The following is a 22,690-nucleotide window of genomic DNA, read 5'->3' as shown; positions in this document are numbered from 1 at the left end:
ACTGAGTAATGCACAGAGTTGTTGAATCACTATATTGTACACATGAACCTAATATAATATTGTATGTTAATTATACTGGAATTAAAAAAATCCTAGCAAGGTATTTTGTAGACATAGATAAGCTTGTTTTAACATTTAGATAGTAAAGCATAGGCTGTAGAATAACCAAAACAACCTTGAAAAAAAAAAAGGAATAAACAGAGAGGCACTTCTCTATGCCATGAAAGATAAAACATACTGTAGAGGCTGGAAATGAAAGGGAAGGAGGATCAAACCCTGGCCAGCCCTTCCCTGGAAGAGCAGAGATTGGAATCTCTGAAGGCTAGGTATCGATGATCACAGGGGCCCTGGAGGCCTCAGGGGACAAAGAAAGTCCCATTTCCCAGAGAAAATCCGCATCCTTTTGGAGCTCCTTCATGAATGAATGCTGCTGTTCCTTGAGGGTGTCTCATGGGGGTATCATATGTTCTCCTTTATCCCCCAGGTACACCCATAATATATATATTTTAAAGATTTTATTTATTTTTTCATAAGACACACACACACACACACACACACACACACACACACACACACACAGAGGCAGAGACATAGGCAGAGGGGGAAGCAAGCTCCTTGCAGGGAACCTGATGCAGAACTCGATCCCAGGACACTGGGAGCCACCCAAAAAGTGAGCTACCCAGGAGCCCCTGTACACCCATAATCTGAAGGTAGACTGGTATCTTTTTGTTCCTGGTTAATAATTGTGTGCTAAACATGATTCTGAATAGATCATTTGCTCTTTGCCTTCGATGAACTCTAACAGGAGAGGTGTAGAGTCCATTTAAAATTTAGGTTAAGAGACAGGATGGAAATTGGGGCTACTTAAAACAAGTCACACACAAAGGTGAAATCAGGAGTTTCAGTGATTGTGATTGTTAATTCTAGTTTTCTGTTTGATTATTTTCCAAATCTCTATTTCTTCCTTTCTTTCTTTCTTTCTTTCTTTCTTTCTTTCTTTCTTTCTTTCTTTCTTTCTTTCTTTCTTTCTTTCTTTCTCTTTCTTTCTTTCTTTCTTCCTTTCTTTTTCTTTCATATTTCATTTATTTATTCATAAGAGACTCAGAGAGATAGGCAGAGACATAGGCAGAGGGAGAAGCAGGCTCCCCGTGGGAAGCCTGATGCAGGATTCAATCCCAGGACCCTGGGATCACGACCTGAGCCAAAGGCAGACACTCAACCACTGAATCACCCAGGTGCCTCTGTCTGTCTTTTCTTAAAATGTCCTATTTTCATCATTATGGGCTATGTTCTGTTATCTCCTTAATAACTTTAAACTCTCTTGTTTTATAGTGACTTTTAGATTATTCTATTATTTCTAGTTCTTGGGATGCTGCTTCTCTTATTACCTGTGTCTACTTAATCCTCAGGTGGTTTACTTCTTGTGGTTTCTAAGTTGTTATCATGTACTCCTCTCTTCAGCCAGAACTATTTTACTTTCAGTGAGAATGTTCTAGAACTGAGCTGTTTTGCATTTCCTTTTCCTGGGACCCTGGAGTTAAACAGCCTGGATGAACTTTTATGTTAATTTCTTGGGCTTGAATTCTCATCACCAGTCAAGTAGTGCAAATCTAGATCCACAGGACATAGATTTGGGTTGCTCATTTCTTCTAGGAGCATTCTACCACCACCACCACCACCCCGCAGCCCCCTTTATCTTGAGCTCTAAGACACAGCAGTCTTGCTTTCTGCTTCTTTGGCGTGGTGTGAAGAAATCTTCAAGTCTCATTGGGCAGCTTTTTTTTTTAAGATTTTATTTATTTATTCATGAGAGACAGAGAGAGAGAGAGGCAGAGGGAGAAGCAGAGGGAGAAGCAGGCTGCACGCAGGAAGCCTGATGTGGACTCGACCCCGGGACTCCAGGATCATAACCTGGGCCAAAGGCAGGCGCTAAGCCACTGAGCCACCCAGGGATTCCCGTGGGCAGCTTTACACAAAGGTCTCAGTTTCAGCCGGCAGCCAGCCCAGCCCCAGGCTCATGTGACAGCTCTCTTTAGCTGTGAGTTTTGGAACGTGGGGATTTCCTTTCCTTTTTTGGACCTTGGTTATATATATTGTGTGTGCATGGGTGTGTGCACATGCGCATGTTTCTGTGTGTGTGTGTGTGTGTTATGGTTTATCCAGCACATTTATATTGTTTACATATTTGTTGGGTCAGGGGACCTGTTTCCTTAACCCACTCCTACATGTTATAGGAACTTCCCCTCTTCTGAGGAATTTATTTAACAAAATAACTTCCAGGGCATCCACAATATATCTTCGTGTAAATGTAAAATCATCTCAGAATTCTTAATAAGCATATTATACTTAGTAGAGTAATAAAGAATTTTTAAACATGCATTGTTATAAAAGAAAAGACTTTTGATTAACTAGAACATTCTATTCCACCAACACGCTGATTAATTATGGTCAGTCTTTCAAAACCACGATGAGATACCACCTCACACCAATGAGAATGCTGAAAATTAACAAGACAAGAAACAAATGGTGGAGAGGATGTGGAGAAGGGGAAACCCTCTTGCACTGTTGGTGGGAATGTGAACTGGTGCAGTCACTCTGGAAAGTGCGGAAGTTCCTCAAAGAGTTAAAAATAGAACTACCCTAGGACCCAGAAATTGCACTGCTGGGGACTTACCCCAAAGGTACAGATGCAGTGAAAGGCCAGGACACCTGCACCCCGATGTTTATAGCAGCAATGTCCACAATAGCCACACGGTGGAAGGAGCCTTGGTGTCCATCGACAGATGAATGGATAAAGAAGATGTGGTCTATGTATACAATGGAATATTCCTCAGCCATTAGGAATGATGAATACTCACCACTTGCTCCGATGTGGATGGAACTGGAGGGTATTATGCTGAGTGAAGTAAGTCAATCGGAGAAGGACAATCATCATATGATTTCACTCATACGGGGAATATAAGAAATAGTGAAAGGGATTATAAGGGAAGGAGGGGAACTGAATGGGAAAAATCAGAGAGGGTGACAGAACATGAGAGACTCCTAACTCTGGGAAATGAACAAACGGTAGTGGAAGGGAGGTGGGCGGGGGGTTGGGGTGACTGGGTGACGGGCACTGAGGGGGGCACTTGACGGAATGAGCACTGGGTGTTATACTATATGTTGGCAAATCGAATTCCAATAAAAAATATGCAAAAAAAATTATAGTCAGTTTTCCATCACCTCAACCTTGATGTTTCTTGCTGCAAAAAGGGTATCTCTGGTTTTAAGATTTTTCACTTGTGTTCTTCTTTCTCTAGGTAAAACCCTTTCTCTCTGCAGGAATATAGCATATTTCTTCTTTTTTTTAGCATATTACTTCTAATAATCAACTTCATATATATATATACACCTTTGCCCTCTCATCCAAGAGGAAACAATTCAAAATTCAAAACTCACCTACCTCCCCAAATCTCCTTCATTAGCTCCTATACTCCTTAATTTGTCCCTGCTTATACTCTACTTGAATTGCATCAAATGATTTCGCCTTTGTTAATATGAGGGTCAGTGCGTATCCCTACTTTTTAGATGTGTATTCAATCATCTACAATAACATTGGACTTGGTGAGGGCATTATGGCATCTTCTACTTATTTGCATATGTCACCAGGCCCAGGAAGGTGTTCTGTACCCAGTGAGTATTTGGTTATTTAATGACAGAATAGTCTGAGATGAATACTCTCACCCTACTCTTCTCAGGGCCTCTTGGTTCAGCATCCTCTCCCCAGAAGGCACCGGCAACCCAAGGTCTCAGCTTGAGGCCTCAGAGGCTTCATCTCTTCCCTGTGCCAGCTGCTGAGCCCATTAGCCAAAACTGGGCAGAAAGAACCTCTTGTATAACAATGATATCATGACAGCTGTCTTTCCCCAGCCAAGCTCTACTTTGGAGCCAGTGAGGTGACCAGGCCCCCCATTCTGCTGGAATTTCCTCTTCTGGTACTCAATGGCTCATTAAGGGGTGATGAGATTGGGTGGGAGCCAGGAGAAATGGGAACAGTGGCCAGTGACCCTTTGGTCTCTGGCAGCATTTCATTTTTATATTGTGGATGTGGAAGAGGTCATGCAGGATTGCACTGGAGGGACCTCCTTTCTGCAGCCTATAGAGAGGATTCTGACAATAGAAGTGGCTAATAAGATAATTCCCTAGCCCATGGAGTATGGGGTTCCCCTTCCATGGGCCCCACTGTGTTTCCCTGGTGATTACAGAGGGTGTCTAAGTGCCCTTCCTGCTCCCTGCAAGCCCAGGAATTCAGGACTCCCACCACACTGTCCTGGAATGCCTTTCTCTCTCCTGGGGCTGCTGCCTCTAGTCCCAAATGGCATTACAACACTGCCATCACTTTCTAATCTGGGGCAGATGTGAGCTCAGGAATGTGAGTGGAACATAAGGTAAACCAATCCAAGCAAAGAAGCCCGAGTAAGAAATGAGCCCTAAATGATACTTAATTGGTCAAGCAAGACCTGGGCAGATTTGGGTGCTGCTATCACCAGGTGCAACACGGGGCTGAGCACACCACCTCATCAGGTGCTTCCCTCAGCCTGTGTTTTTCATGACTCCTGCTCCCCGTTTCACCCAGAGAAGGCTCCTAATCAATGTCCAGAGCAATAGTTGGCGTTGGAAGCCACTGTCCTTCCCCTTGGACTTGTCAGTTTTCTCCTAGCTCGCTCCAGAAAAGGGTGGGGCCAGCTCACACCCCATGCCACCCCCTTTCCACTCTCAGGACTCCTCCTTCACAGCTTCAAGGAAGCTGAGGGGACAGAGGAAGGATGGTCCCTGGAGCAGACCTCCCCAGTAGGGCAGAGGTTAGAGACAGTTGTCTGCCAGCATGAAATTTGGGAAGCAGTGGAGAAAGGCAGTAGGGCTTCAGGAGGGAAGTTTCTGGTTCTTGCCACTTTCTTTTTAAATGTACTTAGGGCATGGGGAGAAATGTGGGGGTAGGGTGCAGACAGGAAGGAGGGGTTTTGGAAGCAAACCAAAACCCAGCAACTATCCATCTGACTTACTGGATTCCTAAGGCTAGATTCATTCTAGTCTGCTCTCAATAGCAAATGACACGTGCAGGGCATTGCTGGCTGCTTCAAAGATTACAGATGGACTGTTCAGACCTGGGACTCCCAGAGGCTCTAGTTGCAGTGGCCCCCAAGGAACTTGGGCAAACTGCCTCATTACACAAACCCAGAAACTTCCCAAGAAACCTCCACTTGACTTAGATTTCCTGGGAGGGCTGGTCAACTCCAAACAGGTGCCCCACTGGTCTACAATGAGTTTGGTTTATAAACACCAATATAGCTATAAAAGGTGCAGTATTCTGTAGACACCCATGAATTAGCAAGTTATTCTGGTAACTCAGATCAGTCTTGGGAACCTCCAAGCCTTAGAAGGCTGTTTGGTGGCAAGCTTTCCCTTGGCCTCCAGTGCTGTGGCATAAACCCCAGAGCACGAGTATGGTTGTGTTTCAACCAGACTTTATGTAGGGACACTTAAATTGGATTTCATATAATTTTCATGTATCACAAAAATATACTTTTGACTTTTTTATTGTGTTAAGAACACTTAACATGAAATCTACCCTTTTAACAAATTTTGAGTGTGTAATATATTGTTGTTGACTATAGGTCTTTTTTTTTTTTTTTTTTTTGACTATAGATCTTTTGAATCCTTTTCAACTCTTAAAAAATTTGAAAACTGCCTTAGCCCTCAGGTCATACAAAAATGGATGGTGGGCCAGAATTGGTTCATGAGCTGAAGTTTGCCAGCCTCTGGTCTAGAAAACATGGGCAAAAGCAGCCAACTTCGAAGATTCTGTTTCAGCATTAGTTACCAAAAAGCTAGGACAGCAAAATCTGTGTTTTGTGAACCTGAAGGCCACTAGAGAAGAATCCCTAATCATTTCTGTTTCTTCTCTGTCAATAAACCTCAATTTTTTTTAGTTTCACATTTAAAGAGTCAATGGAGTTTCACTTGTTTTGTATAAGAAAACAGTATAAGGGTACCAGCAATTTTATTATAGGCAGAGCAGCACCAAAACAGGAGCCATGGAACCCATAGCCTTGGAAGTGTTCAAGGATAAGGTTGAGGTCCTCCTACTTTGCTGAATGAGATTTTTCAATCTGTCATGGTGCTCACTGAGGCAGGCAGATGAGTCCTCATTCAGAAAGAGGATGTGCATCTTGGTCTCCATGCCTCTGCCAGGCCTTAGGAAGTAACAGAATTGGAAGAGTACTCTTGTATATTCAATCCCATCACATCTACCACCTGCAGACACTGGTGGTTTCCAACATGGCACCATGAACCTTGAGCTCCTTTTTGGTACACGTGTTTCCTGACTTCAGTCTCTTGATTCCTTTTCTTTTTTCTTCAAGGAGATCAATGCATGTGTGGCTATCAGAGAAGCAGATCTGAAATGGAAATCTCTGTTTATCTTTTCTACCATGATCCAATGGCTCTTCATTTCTCCCTGGTTTCAGAGGGCTGGAATCCTCAAAATAGACCAACTAAACTGGTCAGTGCCTTGAGCAGATTTGCATTCCTAGATTCAGCTCCATATTAAGGATATTAGTAGAAGTCTCTACTGATGGGCCCATGAAGAGAATCCTCACTGGTAGTAAGGTGGGATTAAGTCGGGGAGTGTCAGGGGCTGGGACTCCCGGCAACCCTCTTGGATGTTCTTCAATGTTGAAGGACATGTATTCTTCTGGGGAGGAACTTCACATCTCAGTTCAGTTTGTTTCCTTAAGAGTTTTCCAGGCAAGCCCAGAAGGGCTATAACACAGCCACCCATCCTCCAAACAAAACAAAACAAAAAACCACAAACAAAAACCTAAAAAAAAAAAAAAAAAAAGACCCCAAACTTTTTTTTTTAAAGATTTTATTTATTTATTTGACAGAAAGAGAGAGAGAGAGCGCGCACACACACGAGCAGAGGGAGCAGCAGCAGTGGGAGAGGGAGAAGCAGGCTCTCTGCCGAGTAGGGAGCCCGATGTGGGGCTAGATCCCAGGACTCTGGAATCATGACCTGAGCAGAAAGCAGACGCTCAACCAGCTGAGCCACCCAGGCACCCCAAGACTCCAAACTCTTAAGACTCTCTTCACCGTCTCTATATTCAGCAATACTGAACAAATAGCTCTCTGAATCCACTAACTGCTTTATGCCTCTGGATCTCAGCTCATGCTCTTCCAGACTATTCCCTCTGCCTAGAATGCCCTACTTCCTTTTATCTGGCTAACAGCATCTCTTCGCAAAGAAAGTCTTCCCTTACTCTTGCCTCCCCTCACACCAGAGCTAAATGTCCTTCCCCTTTGTTTCCTTTACATATCTGAATTTGCACATTTTTGCACAAGCCCTTCATCAGCTACATTACAAGGTAAAAAACCCCACCATACTCTGACTTGAATCTGGGCCAAAAAAAAAAAAAAAAAAAAGCAACAATAATTAAGAAGAGTACTTGAAATAGGTTTCACACCCTTTAAACTTAATGATGAACTTCTCTGTAGGTGTACAGCAGAACTTAAAAAAGTAAGTACAAATAGTTTGAGGCCACAGTGGTTAGTTTGGCGTTTGAAACCTTAGCTTCTGGAACATTTTAGTTATAACATCTTGTTAGCAGATACAAAAATAACTTTTGAATTGCTGACAGATAAATAAAATCTTAAAATATTTATATTTATCTCATTTAAAAAAGATTTTATTTGAGAGAGAGAGAGAGAGAATAAGCAGGGAGGACAGGCAGGGGGAAAGGGAGAAGCAGACTCCCTGCTGAGCGGGGAGCGCGATGTGGGGGGCTCTATCTCAGAACCCCAGGATCATAACCTGAGTCAAAGGCAGTTGTTTAACCAACTGAGCTACTCAGGTGTCCCTATCTCATTTTTATAAGATATCAGTTTTTGTGCCTTTGTTTAATGTAGTAATACATGTAGAGCACTTAGAACAATGCATAGCATATTATAAGCAGTCGATAAATGCTGTCAAAAATAAGTTAGCAGTCTTAAAATACACATACATTAAATTCATTTAAAAAAATTTTTTTTAAATTTTTTTATTTATTTATGATAGTCACACACACAAAGAGAGAGGCAGAGACACAGGCAGAGGGAGAAGCAGGCTCCATGCACCGGGAGCCCGACGTGGGATTCGATCCCGGGTCTCCAGGATCACGCCCTGGGCCAAAGGCAGGCGCTAAACCACTGCGGCACCCAGGGATCCCTAAATTCATTTTTTACACACACACACACACACACACACACACACACACACACACACAGAGGATCCATAGACAACTTTTTTTTTTTTAACTGAGGAATGGACATTAAAAACATTTTTGGGGGCAACTGGTTGGCTTAGTCGGTATAGCATGCAGCTCTTGATCTTGGGGGGGGGGTTCTGAGTTTGAGCCCTACAGTTAAAAATAAAATCTTTTTTAGAAACCCACTTTTTATGTTCTGTACTGTAAACTCTTGGAAGGGCAGCAAGGACATCTGAACTACTTTTTAATTTTCCTAAGTATATAGCAAAGCGTCTGCCGTATAGAAGACTTTGAAAACATACTAAGCTGAAAGTTATCTGAGCTCCCCACCTGTGGGTAAACCCACCTTGAAAGTTTTTATGGAAGGTGAATGTAGGTCACAATAAACAGAGGACATCTTTAGAAGTGAAAAAGAGTAAAACAAGCAGACTTGTGTAATCCATCCTGTGTGGGAAGAGGAAGAGGAGCTAGGTGAGTGTGCTTTCTGTCACACAGCGACCCCCTGGCACGAAGCTGGCATTTCCACCCATGCTTCTGAGTCCTGCCCCTTTTTATGTTTCTCCAGGGATTATGCTATCTGCCCAGGCTGGATGAGCTTGGCATTTCTCCTGCAACACCTGCATCTTAGCATTCCTATACAAAGTTTTTGAGCCATAAATAAAAATCTTTTCTGCTTTATGTAACCACATAATGACTAGGGGTTTTATCACTTTTTATTATGGAATATTTCAAATACACACAAAAGTACAGAGGATAGTATTTCCCCTCCCATATACCCATCACCCAGCTTCCAGAATGGTCAATACATGTCAGACTTGTTTCATCTGTATACTCACTGGATCATTTTGAAGGGAAGCTCAGTGATCCTATCATTTCATTTATAATTATATAGTATTGATAAAAGAGAAGGGCTTTTTATTAAAGAAATATAACCACAGTAACATCATCACACCTAAAAAAATCAGTAACTCTTAATATCATCAAACAACCCTTTCAGGGTTCAAACTTCTTGGATTCTCTCATATTTTTATTAAAATTTTTTAGATGTTTAAAATTGTAGTAAAGCATATTTGACATAAAATTTGACATTTTAACCACTGTTAGATATACAGCTCAGTGGCGTGGGTTACATTCACAGTGTTGTGTAATCATTACCACTATTTTTAATTTTTTCGTAACCCCAAACAAATTCTGTACCTATTACACACTAACTTCCCTCTCCCTGTACCCTGAGCCCCTAGTAATTTCTAATCTACTTTTTGTCTCTATGACTTTACCTATTCTAGATGTTTAATATAAGTGCAATCGTGGCATGTTTATCCTTTTGTGTCTGGCTCTTTTGTGTCTGGTTTATTTTGCTTAGTACAATGTTTTCAAGTTTCATCCATGTGTCTCAGTATGTGTCAGAACTTTATTCCTTTTTTTTAAAAAGATTTTATTTATTCATGAGAAAACACACACAGAGAGAGAGAGAGAGAGAGAGAGAGAGAGGGAGAGAGGCAGAGACAGGCAGAGGGAGAGAAGCAGGCTCCACGCAGGGAGCCCAATGCAGGACTCGATCCCAGGACTCTAGAATCATGCCCCAGGCTGAAGGCAGGTGCTAAACCACTGGGCCACCCAGGGATCCCCAACTGTATTCCTTTTTAAGGCTGAATAATATTCTATTGCATGTATATATGTATATACTGCATTTTGTTATCCATTCATCTGTAGATGGACACTTGGGTTGTTTACATACACCTTTTGGCTATTGTGAATAATGCTGCTATGAACATTGGTGTACAAGTACTTGTTTGAGTCCATGCCTTCAATCCTTTTGGGTTCACACCTAGGAGTGGAATTGCTAGGTCATGTGATAACTTTGTGTTTAACTTTTTGAGAAATGGCCAGTGTTTTTAACAGTGGCTATACCATTTTACATTCCTACCAGCAAGACAGAGTGTTCCAATTTCTCCACATCCTCTTTAACACTTGTTATTTTCCATTTTCAAAAATTACAGCTATTTTAGTGGGTATAAAATTCTGTCTCATTGTGGTTTTTGATATGCATTTCCCCAATGACTTATGATATTGAGCATCTTTTCATGTGCTTATTGACTATTTATATGTCTTCTTTGGACAAAGAAGTCTTATCTATTCAAGTCCTTTGCCCATTTTAAATTGGATTATTTGTGGGACACCTGGGTGGCTCAGCAGTTGAGCATCTGCCTTCGGCTCAGGGTGTGATCCTGGAATCCAGAATCTGGGATCAGGTCCCACATCAGGTTTCCTACCATGAGCCTGCTTCTACTTTTTTAAAAATTTTTTAATTTTTTTATTGGAGTTCAATTTGCCAACATATAGCATATCACCCAGTGCTCATCCCATCAAGTGCCCCCCTCAGTGCCCATCATCCAGTCACCCCAACCCACCACCCACCTCCCTTTCCACTACCCCTTATTCATTGCCAGAGTTAGGAGTCTCTCACTGTCATCCTCACTGATATTTTCACTCCTTTCCCCTTTATTCCCTTTCACTATTTTTTATATCCCCCAAATGAATGAGACCATATAATGTTTGTCCTTCTCTGATTGACTTATTTCACTCAGCATAGTACCCTCCAGTTCCATCCACATCGAAGCAAATGGTGGGTATTTGTCATTTCTAATGGCTGAGTAATATTCCATTGTATACATATACCACAGCTTCTTTATCCAGTCATCTTTTGATGGACACTGAGGCTCCTTCCACAGTTTGGCTATTGTGGACATTGCTGCTATAAACATTGGGGTGCAGGTGTTCCAGGAACCTGCTTCTTTCTCTGCCTGTGTCTCTGCCTCTCTCTCTGTGTGTCCTTCATGAATAAATAAATAAATCTTTTTTAAAAAACTGGATTGTTTGTCTTTTTGTTGTTGAGTTGCAGGAGCTCTTTATATATTCTGGATATTAAACCTTTATGAGATATATGATTTACAAATATTTTCTCCTACACTGAAGATTGTTATTTCACTCTCTTGATAGTGTTCTTTGATGCACAAAAGAATCGAATTCTAATGAAGTGCGATTTATCTATTTTTCCTGTTGATGCTTGTGCTCTTGGTGTTATATTTAAGAAACTATTGTCAAATCTAAAGTCACGAAGATTTGCCCCTAGTGTTCCTTTAGAGTTTTGTAGTTTTACTTCTTAAATTTATGTCTTTGATTCATTTTTAGTTAATTTTTGTATGTGGCATGTCAAAAGTTTAGGAACAGTAGAAGTAAAACCAACGAATCACCAAAGTAGTAATTAGTAGAAGTTTATTGTGCACACACTAAAAGGGTAGATCGTGAATGGGGAGCATCCAAACCAAACATGCTTTGAGGTTCAGAGGTATATTGTTATAAAGTAGTTTATATAGTGACGAGGTGGTGACTGCTTATTCTTTGCAGTGATTGGTTATAATGTTAGAAAGTTTTTAAGTGATAGGGAATTAGCAATTCTGGGGAAGAACTTTAAGTTTTGCTTATGATTTTCAGAGGCAGAAGCAAGAAGTGACCCAGGTCAAGTTAGTCTCTCTTCTCTTGCAAAATAAGCTAAATTAAGCTTTGCTTGTATGACTTAACTGGTTTTGTCTGCTCAGGGAATTTTCAAGTCTGGCCTTTATTTGTATTTGATTCTAACTGTTGTAAAGTTCCAAATTCATGTGATATTTGTTGAAGAGACTGTTCTTTCTTTATTGAATGGTTGTGCTCCCTTCTTAACCATCAGTTGACCATGTAAGGGTCCATTTCTGGGCTCTCAATTCTATTCCATTGATCTGCATATTTATCTTTATGCCAGTACCACACTGTTTTGATTACTGTTGCTTCATAGTAAGTTTTGAAATCAAGAAGTATGAATCCTCCACTTTGTTCTTCTTTTTCAAGTTTGTTTTGGCTATTTGTGGTTTCTTGAGATTTCATATGAATTTTATTTAAAATGTTTATTTTTATTTATTTTTAAAAAGATTTTATTATTTATTTATTTATTCACGAGAGACACAGAGAGAGCGAGAGAGAGGCAGAGACACAGGCAGAGGGAGGAGTAGGCTCCATGCAGGGAGCCCGATGTAGGACTCAATCCCAGGACTCGATCCCAGGTCTCCAGAATCACACCTTGGGCTTCAGGCAGCGCTAAACTGCTGAGCCACCCAGGCTGCCCATAAATTTTTATTTAAATTTTTATGGGGAGGAGGGCAAAGGGAGAGGGAGAGAATCTCAAGCAGGGTCCTTGCTCAGTGCAGAGCCTGACACAGGGCTTCATCTTACAACTCCAAGATCATGACGTGAGCTGAAATCAAGAGTCAGATACACAACTGACTAAGCCACCCTGGTTTCCCTCACATGAATTTTAAGATGGGTCTCTGAAAAAAGCATCATTGGGATTTTTTTTTAGGTTTATTTATTTAGTAATCTCTACACCCAACGTGGGGCTCAAACTCATGGCCCTAAGATCAAGAGTTACATGCTCTTCCACTGAACTAGCCAGGCACCTCTGCATTGGGATTTTGATATGGAATGCACTGAATCTTTAGATTACTTTGGATATAATTGTCATTTTAGCAATAGTAAGTCTTCTAATCCAAGAACATGGGATTTTTTTCCATTTATTTAAGGCTTTCTTAATGTCAGCAATGTTTTATAGTTTTCAGTGTACAAGTGTTTTGTTTCCTTGGTTAATTTTATTCCTACATATTTCATTCTTTCTGATGGTATTGTAAATGGAATTATTTTCTTGATTTTCCTTTTGAATTATTCAGTGATTGTGTATAGAAATACAACTAATTTTTGTGTGCTGATTTAGTCTTCTACAACTTGTTGAATTTACATATTAGCACTAATTTTTTTTTGGTGTGGGTTCTTTAGTATTTTCTACATATAAGATCATGCTATTTGTGAATAGAGATAGTTTACCTTTTCACTCTGGATGTTTTTTATTTCTTTCTCTTGCCTAATTGATCTAGCTAGAACTTTTAGGAATATGCTGAATAGAAATGGCAACGTGGGTATCCTTATCCTGTTTCTGATCTTAGGGGAAAAGCTTTCAATCTTTTATCATGTTGAAGAAATTCTCTTCTATCTTTAATTTATTGAGTATTTGTATTATGAAAAAGTGTTGGGTTTTGCCAACATCAAACTTTTTCTGCATCAGTTGAGATGACCATGTGTTTTTTTTCCTTCATTCTATTAATATCACATATTACATTGATTTCACATGTTGCATTCCTGGGATAAATCTTACTTGGTTATGGTGTATAATCCTTTTAATATGCTACTAAATTTGGTTTTATTGGTATTTTGTTAGGGATTTTTGCATCCATATTCATAAGGGACATTGTTCTACAGATTTCATTTCTTGTAGTATCTTAGTCTGGCTTTGGTATCAGGGTAGTGCTGGCCTCATAAGATGAGTTAGGAAGTTTTCCCTCCACTACAAATTTTTAGAAGAATTTGAGAAGCATTAGGATTAATTCCACTTTAAATGTTTGATAGAATTCACTAGTGAAGATTCTTTTTCTTTCTTGGGGAGGTTTTTTTCTTTCATGAAGTTGTTTTTTTAAAGATTTATTTATTTATGATAGACATAGAGAGAGAGGCAGAGACACAGGAGGAGGGAGAAGCAGGCCCATGCCGGGAGCCTGATGTGGGACTCGATCCTGGGACCCCAGGATCGCACCCTGGGCCAAAGGCAGACGCTAAACCACGGAGCCACCCGGGGATCCCCTCTTTCATTAAGTTTTTATTTAAATTCTAGCTTGTTAATATACAGTGTAGTATTAGTTTCAGGTGTAGAACTTTTTGGGTGTAGAATTTAGTGATTAATTGCTTCCATACAACACCCAGTGTTCGTCACAAGTGCCCTCCTTAATCCCCATCGCCTATTTAACCCATCCCTCCACCCTGTTGGGAAGTTTTGATTACTATTTCAGTCTCTTTGTTATAGATTTATCTGAATTTTCTATTTCTTCTTGAGTCAGTTTTTGTAGAGATTTGTGTTTCATCTAGATTGTCCATTTTGTTGGCATACAGTTGTTCATATTATTTGTTTATAACCCTTTTTATTTTTGTAAAGTTGATAGTAATGTCCCTTCTTTTATTTCTGATTTTAGTAACATAAATCTTCTACATTTTTTTCCTTAGTCAAGGTGCCATGCACTTTTATTGCATTACATTGGGAAGAATGTAAAATCTGGCTTTCTTTTGGTAATTAAAATCTATTAGTTAGGATTGCATATTGTCAACCTGATTGGCTCATTATAAAACTCTCTTTCAGTTCTCACCTAATGATCGTATCAGTTTTTTTTTTTTTAAGATTTATTTATTTATGATAGACACACAGAGAGAGAGGCAGAGACACAGGCAGAGGGAGAAGCAGGTTCCATGCCGGAAGCCCGACGCAGACTCGATCCTGGGACTCCAGGATCACGCCCTGGGCCAAAGGCAGGCACTAAACCGCTGAGCCACCCAGGGATCCCCATTGTATCAGTTTTTGACAATTGTTGCCTACATCCATTATTTCATTGGGGAATGCTGTTTTAAAGAAGAACATTTTATTGAGTTCAAATATGCCAAAACAAGATGAAATGTATTTTCAAAGTCCAGCTTTCTGGTTCTGAAAATCAGTACGGTAGAAAGGAAAGTCATCCAAGAAAGAAGAATCTGGGGACCAGCAACATGCTGTAAGATCTTAGATAAATCACTTGCCTCTTTAAGCTTCTATCAGCAAAACTAGGGCACTGAACAAGACGACCTGTTAAAGCATCTCACAACTTTGACTCTCCAGAGGTCTATTATTTTAATTTTACATGTAATCACAGTTATGACCCGTTAGCCTAATGTTCAGGACACTAAGCCCTTAGTTCCTCCCCCTCATTTTACACACACACACACACACACACACACACACACACACATATATATATATATATATATATATATATATATATATATATATATATATATTTTAAAGTAGGCTCCAGGAACGCCCGAGTGGCTCAGCAGTTGAGAGTCTGCCTTCCTCCCAGGGTGTGCTGTTTGGGTCCCAGGATCAAGTCTCACATCGGTCTCCCTGCATGGAGCTTGCTTCTCTCTCTGCCTGTGTCTCTGCCTCCCTCTCTCTCTGTGTGTGTCTCTCATGAATGAATAAATAAAATCTTAAAAAAAAAAATGAAGTAGTCTCCACGTCCAACATGAGGCTTGAACTCACCACCCTGAGTTCAAGAGTGGCATGCTCTGCTGAGTGAGGCAACCAGGTGTCCCTCCAAGAATGTTTCTTGTTTCAAAATTTCATTTACAAAAAAAATAAAAAACAAAAACAAAAACAAAGTTTCATTTACGATTATGGTTCAATCTATTGTACTTCCATGGTTATGCTTATCACATGAGACATCACCCTACACAAGCTGCTCAAATGGGAAAGACCATCCCATCCCTTTATCCAAGTACCCAATTCCCCCAGACTTAGCCCATGCAGCCCAAACTTGGGCCATGCAGAAAATTTCTCCCATTCTTCCCAAGAATGTCAGATGTCTTCACATCTTCTACCCCTTGGGCAAACTCTTGTCAGAAGAGTATTTTGTAAAGTCATTCACCCCAAGGTATAAGTGACTAAGAGACTTTCCCTTTCAGAGGTCTTTTCATTTTAATACAAACTTCAGTAAGAAGCATGCATTTATAGGGATCCCTGGGTGGCGCAGTTTGGCGCCTGCCTTTGGCCCAGGGCACGATCCTGGAGACCTGAGATCAAATCCCATGTCGGGCTCCTGGTGCATGGAGCCTGCTTTTCCCTCTGCCTGCCTCTCTCTCTCTCTCTCTCTCTCTCTCTGTGACTATCATGAATAATTAAAAAAAAAAAAAAAGAAGCATGCGTTTATAATGATGGAATTTTAAGAAGAATTTTTTTTTTTCCTTGGAGGAAGGCAACTTTCTATCTCCCTGAAATCACATGCTATGTCATCCTTAAAAGAGCAGGTCTGACGATCAGTCTAACAACATTTCTTTTTTAAAAATTAAAAACTTTTAAAGTTTATTTATTTAAGTAATCCCTATACCCAACATGGAGCTAGAACTCACGACCTTAAGATCAAGAGCCACAGATTCCTCTGACTGAGCCAGACAAACACCCCATCTAACAACATTTCTTGATCTATTGTTCTTCCCGGTGTGCTACTGTATCTCGGAAGCTGTGCCCAGGAAAGATCCCCCTTGGGAACATCTCCAGAGGAGGTTCCTCACCATCCTTTTAAGCCAGTAAATCAGGCAAGAAAGCTACACTTGGAGGAGATGATAGTGGATGAGGGCCCTAGGGGCAGGTCAATCAGGGAAAGAGTGTTCAAGAAAACCTGTGGTGGGATATCTAGCCTTGGGAGTGAGGAAATCTTTCAGTAGGAAGGTATTACCTTTTGCCAGATTCAAAATTGAGAAGGGAGAACCAAAACCAGTGTGTATCATATCTGTAAGTTTGAATGTAACTAGGAATGAATGGATAAAGTTAAGTCATCTAGGATAGAGGCTCAGAATGATGAATAAATGTCAGCAAGTCCCCTTCCAATGTGCCTGACATATTAAACAAGGTAGGCAAGGCAGCTTAAAGAAGCGATGACAATCAGGAGCTTCTACACTTTTGCTTATACCAGTCCTACCATCCGGGATGCCATTTTTCCTTTTTTATGCCTTTCTCCATCTTAATCATTTGCTAAACACTCAAATCCAATTCCCATCTTCGTGAAGTTTTTTCCTGACCACCCCCATCTGGAAGTAATTCCTACTTCCTCAGAATCTGGCTATCACTGATGCCCACTTCCCTCTTTCTGCCCTTGCCATGTTGCAGTTATTCTCTCGTGTGTAAGTCTCACCTTCTAGAATGGAATCTGTTTGAAGGGAACTCTCATGTCTCATACCTCTTGGTATCTCTCAGAAGCTAGCCTGGTGCCCAGAGCATGGTTGTGTGCAGTAAGAGCTGACTGATGAATGGATAATCAATGCAATGGGGCAGGCATTCTTTCTCAGCTGTTTTCTTCCAAAAAAAGGACTTGCCTGTGGAATTTCCCTGGGACAGATGACAATGAAACGTGGAGAGCTGGCTAGCCAGTGACTTATTCCCTTTGAGCAAGCAGGGCTGGTGCTGGGTTTAATTTAGACTGCTCTGTCCTTCATGCTTTAAAAGGATTTTCCCACGACAGACTCGGGACCTGCAGTTCTGTGCCATTAGCACCACTACTGAGAGATGAGTGGTGAGAGATGCAGCCAAGTGTGCCGGCCTCTGACCTGGTTCCGCTTCTGCGCTGGGGTTGGAGCTTTTTGCAGCCATGTGGGTTTGTGGTTTCATTCCCAGCTCAACAGATGGAGCATGCCCATGTGGATTACAAACTCTGGGCTTTGGTGTAGGGGTGTGGGCTTGCATCTATGAGTGGGTGGACTTTGGTTGGGTGTACATGAGTATGTATACAAATGTGATGACTCTCTTTGGGGGTACATCTCCATATCTGAGTTTCTGCAGATTGTGCGTACATATCTTGGTGTGTGTGCTTTTGAAGGTGGGGTGTACTTATCTGCATGTATGCGTGTGTGTTGTGTGCATGTTACACTTGTACCCATCCAAAGTGAATGTAAGCAGCTTTCCAACTGGTTTTCAAGAAAAATGGCTCCTTTTTGTCCTCAGACCCTAACCATGGTACCACATGAAATGGATTCCAATTGGTCTACTGGCTCTTCCTTCTTCCTAAGAGAGGAATGAAACAATGGAGGCAGCCTACCCTGCCCCTAGCAAGGACTCCTTTCCTTCATAATGCCATTTCTTCTTGGTACTCTGTGGTTCTGATCGGGAACTGGGACCCACAGGAGCTGTGGGTTTTGAGTGTCCATGGCATCATTTGGAATATTTTAATGGGGTCCAGATACCAAAAAGGGAAGACCCCTTATAGAAGTCCAGGGCTGTCTTCCACTGCCCCCACCTCCTGGGAGAGTGGACATTCTTAGCTCTGGTTACATTCTTACATTCTTTTCCTCCTTGCCTCTCTGTTCCCCACCCCTTCCAGGATGGCCTCACTTTGGGCTTGCAGATAAACTGTGCCCCTATAAACAAAGCCCTCCTTCGGCTCCAGAGGAGCCCAGCCCCACCCTGACTGCCACAGCTCAGAATCCCACCCTTCCTTCACCGATTCTTCTTTTACCCCCTCCTTCACCACTGCATTAACTCCTTCATCTCCTTCAGGGGATCGGAGGGGTGGGGTGGGGGGGAGTGGGGGGGGTGGGGGGGTTGGGGGGTGGGGAGGGGAGCGGGGGCGGGGAGGCAATTCAGATTCCAGGAAGCAGAGGAGGTCAATGTTAATGACCTTGCTTCCAGTCTCTAGCCCTCCCTGCACCTCCACTCCCCTACCCTAAACCCAGTCTGCTCTCCAGTAGAGAAGGTAGAACAAGCTGCCAGCCAAGGCCAGAGGCTGGAGATGCAGGACAACTGACTTCTTTTCCCAGCTTCATCATGCCATTTCCTTTGTGACCCTGAACAGTGTCCTTCCTTCATCTGAATAGCATCATTTGTAAAAGATACATGATCATCCTAGCCTCCTCCCACTGCTTGTATCTTGTGTAGTGTCCATGAAGCAGCATTTTCACAGGAGTCCAGAACTGCTGGGGACAAGCTCAGGCATGTGAGAGCAAGTGTGACCCAGAATTGAGGATGGAGGGTTAAATTATGACTATCAGTATAATAGTTTCCTACCAGTAGTAGGAAAGGGCCTGTCTGCTCACTGGGGGACTGGGTAGAAGGTACAGCAGGTTCTCCTCTAAGATGTCACCTTGAGGTCCCCAAGACATGCCCTCCTTGCTTTTGTTTTTTTCTCTATCTTGAGAAAAAGCCATCCTATTTGATGTCTTTGCCCAAAGCTGCCTACCACAGCACTGACCAGACTGACCGCTTTGTGGGGACAAAGTGAAACACAACTCTCTTTGGGGCTTGGAGCTTTCTACTCAGCAGGTAGGGGATGGATCCTAGTCACCTGTCACTGGGGATGGGCGCAAGACAAACTGTGCGGCGCTGTGACAGCCAGGCTGGAAATTCCAGGCTGCCACGCCTCCATCAGCAAGGTCCAATCTGATGACTACAGCTGCATGGTGAGCCTCAGGATATTTCCTCCTCCTCCTGTTATCCATTTATCATGAGAGGGGAAGACAGTGCCCTCCTGCCTAGAAGCAAAATGTTTTGCCTTCTCTTGGGATTAAAAAAAAAAAAGTGGCATTTTCCCCATCCCTGACTTCTTCAAAAACAGGAAACACTTTCCTCTTCCTTCTGCCACAGCCTCTCCCTTGACATCTGGATCTTGACTACCCCCAGATTTGATTCTTCTCTGATGGGCTTTTGGCCATCCAAAAGGGTTTCTGGGGCTTGGCTTCCTTCCTCTTTCTAGCCAGGATAACTCCTTGTTCCCAGTTCGGTTGGAGAGTAGGATCATGTGAGGCATTGGCTTCTTTGTTGGAGGAGAAACCAACAAAACCATCCTGGTTGTTTCGCTCCCTTTCCTTCCAAGCACCAGCCACTCTTTCTTCAGGACCTACTTCCTCTGGAAAGCATGGGATTATGTGAGAGAAGGGGCTGGAGCTTGTTCAGCCTGAGCCAGACAAGCTCCAGCCTTGTTTGAGCTTTCCTTCCCAGGAAAGAGTACGAAAAGAGATCACACATCTAAGAGGTGTGGTGGATCTGCCCTCTTCCAAATTGACTCCTTCTCCTTTATAAAATAAATTAATTTAATTTATTTTTTAAATTTAATTATTTAACATATAGTGTATCATCAGTTTCATATGTAGAGTCCAGTGATTTGTCAGCTGCATATAACACCCAGTGCTCGTCATATCATGTACGCTCCTTATTGGCCATCACCCAGTAACCCTGTCCCTCCATCCCCTCCCTTCCAGCAACCCTCAGTTTGTTTCCTAGAGTTAAGAGTCTCTCATCGTTTATCTCCTTCTCCAATTTCATCTTATTTTATTTTTCCCTCCCTTCTCCTATGACCCTCTGTTTTGTTTCTTTAATTCCAGATATATGACTCCTTCTCCTTCTCAAAAAAAAAAAAAAAAAAAAAAAACAGCTACAAAGAAGTCAGCCAAAGCAGTACCCTTGGAAGGCCAGGAGAGAAACTTACCTGTGAGCTGGGGGAGACCCTCTCTTGTTCTCTCCATCCCATACTGGGTTTATCTCTCCCCTACCTTCCTGGGAGATGATATCTCCCTGAACCCCAAGGAAGTCTTGTCTGGGCTGCAGGTGAGATATGTGACCTTTCCCAGCCCCTGAGGAGCAGCTTCGGCAAGAGTCAAGAACCTTAATGATGACTCAAAGAAACTAAAACAAGGATTTCTTTTTTTACTTCAAGAGTGAAAGTAATATTTCCTGGTCCCTTCTTCTGTTGATGGCCAGAAGCAAAGAGAAAAGGCATTGCTGGAAAATCCTAAACATCCACTCTTTCTCTGCCTGTATAAGGCCTTGTCCCAAGCTAGCACTTAGGCCCCAGAGGACCTTTGTTTCCCAGGAATGGAGGCCCCCTCTCTCCTCCCTTCAGGCTCCTTTCCTTGGGAAACTTCAGATGTGTGTAAAGTTGGCCATGCTACGTTATAGAACACAAGGAAAATCTTAGCTTCTTTTCAGTTCTAGAGGCAGGGCCCCACTGGGAGTGGAGGAAGGTGCTCTGGAAAAGGATTCAGCTCCTTGGATGCCTGTGCATCTGATAGGAATGAACCTGTACTGTGTGATTGTGGCCAAGACTCAATTTCCCCTCTGGGCCTTGCCCTCTTAATTCTGCAAAATATCGTATTGGATTTTAAGATACAACATTACCTCTGATTCTGTCACTACCATCTTATTCCCCCAGATTAGCTGTGGAAGACAAGCAGGGTAAAGAAAAGGAAGAAACTTCCACCTCATTCGTGGTCCCTTTCAAGCATTTTAAAGCAAGATGGAGAGATTATGAATCATAGACTATAACACCTCTAACATATGTAGTCTTGGATGAGGTATAAGGCTCAGTCACCTGAGCTCCCCTGGGCCTCTTTATACCCTGTCATACAGGCACACACATATACATACTCAGTTGTGGTGTGTGTAAGACCAACCATAAGCTATTAAAACAAGGGATGGACAACAACTTCTGCCCTTTCTGTTCTACTGACCACATATTCTAAATCACAGACTATCACACAACTGCCCTCTTACACAACAGAATTACTTGCATCCTTGGAGCCCCCAACACAACAACAGTCTGGGGGGCCTGAATTCAGCAGATTCAGAGGCCCATATTCACGGTCTGCTTCCAAGGGCACAGAAGAGAGGTCATCTGGGCACCTAGGACCAGGGTAAAGCTCTCTCTGGGCAATGTATGCTTCTGCCCAGAGTTGGATGACCTTTATAGGCCAGGCAGCACTAATTCCCCTGGGGGGAATTAGGACAGCTTTCCAGAGCAGGTCACTTGCCTCCAACCTCATCTGATCATCAAAAATGATGGCAAGAGTATACATGGGTACATTGCCTGGGGAGAGTAATTTGGCAATAAATTTTAAATTGCAAATATATATGCCTCATGCTACAGCAGTTCTATCTTTAAGAATGTATTCTACAAATATACTTATACACACGTGAAATGATGTGTTTCAAGTTATTCACTGCAACACTAGTAAAGATTAGAAGTAAATTAGATGTCTACTAGCAGCCAATTGATTCCATAGATTATGGTATAGCCATACAGTGGAGTATTAAAAATGGGATGCTATTGTGTATTAGTATGGAAGGATTACAGATAAATATTGTGAAGCAAAAATAAGCAAGGTGCAGAACAGTGGTTGTATTTTATGATCATCTGTGTAGAAAGGAGAGGACAAAAGCACATGTATTCATATTGACTTGTTTGCATATAAGATATTGCTGGAAGGATAAACAAGAGACTAGCGGTGGTTACTCCTAAAGAAGTTGAAAATCCGGATGAAGGGAACTTTCTAATATATGTATTTTGAATGTTTTGATGATTGAATAATGTGAATGCATCACCCATTCAAAAGAGTAAGTGAAAAAACACACAAGCACAAGAAAGAGAACAAAGTGGCAAAAGAGGGAGCCTTTCTCCCTGCCAGCCTCTTGGGCAGGAGGAGGCCGGACTAGGAATGGGAGCAGGACTGGGCATTCAGAGGGAAGCATGCCAAGTGTTCCAGCTTCAGCTATTGCTCTGCTTGCTCATAAAAGCTTTCACTAACAGGGGCCTGGGATTCCTCTGCTCATGCTCTCCTTTGGTTATTGGCCTAATCAGTCCCTATACTCCAGCACACTCATGTGGCTTGGGAATCTTGTCTTTTTTGAAAATGTAAACATTTGTATACACTTTACTGGAATAATGAGGTCACCCCCTAAAGCACGACAGCCTTTGAAGTTGCTT

This window comes from Canis lupus, chromosome 15 (assembly GCF_048164855.1).
Source record: "Canis lupus baileyi chromosome 15, mCanLup2.hap1, whole genome shotgun sequence".
Lineage (NCBI taxonomy): Eukaryota > Metazoa > Chordata > Mammalia > Carnivora > Canidae > Canis > Canis lupus.
The sequence above is the reverse complement of the archived record's forward strand: the minus strand, read 5'-3'. Positions refer to the sequence as shown.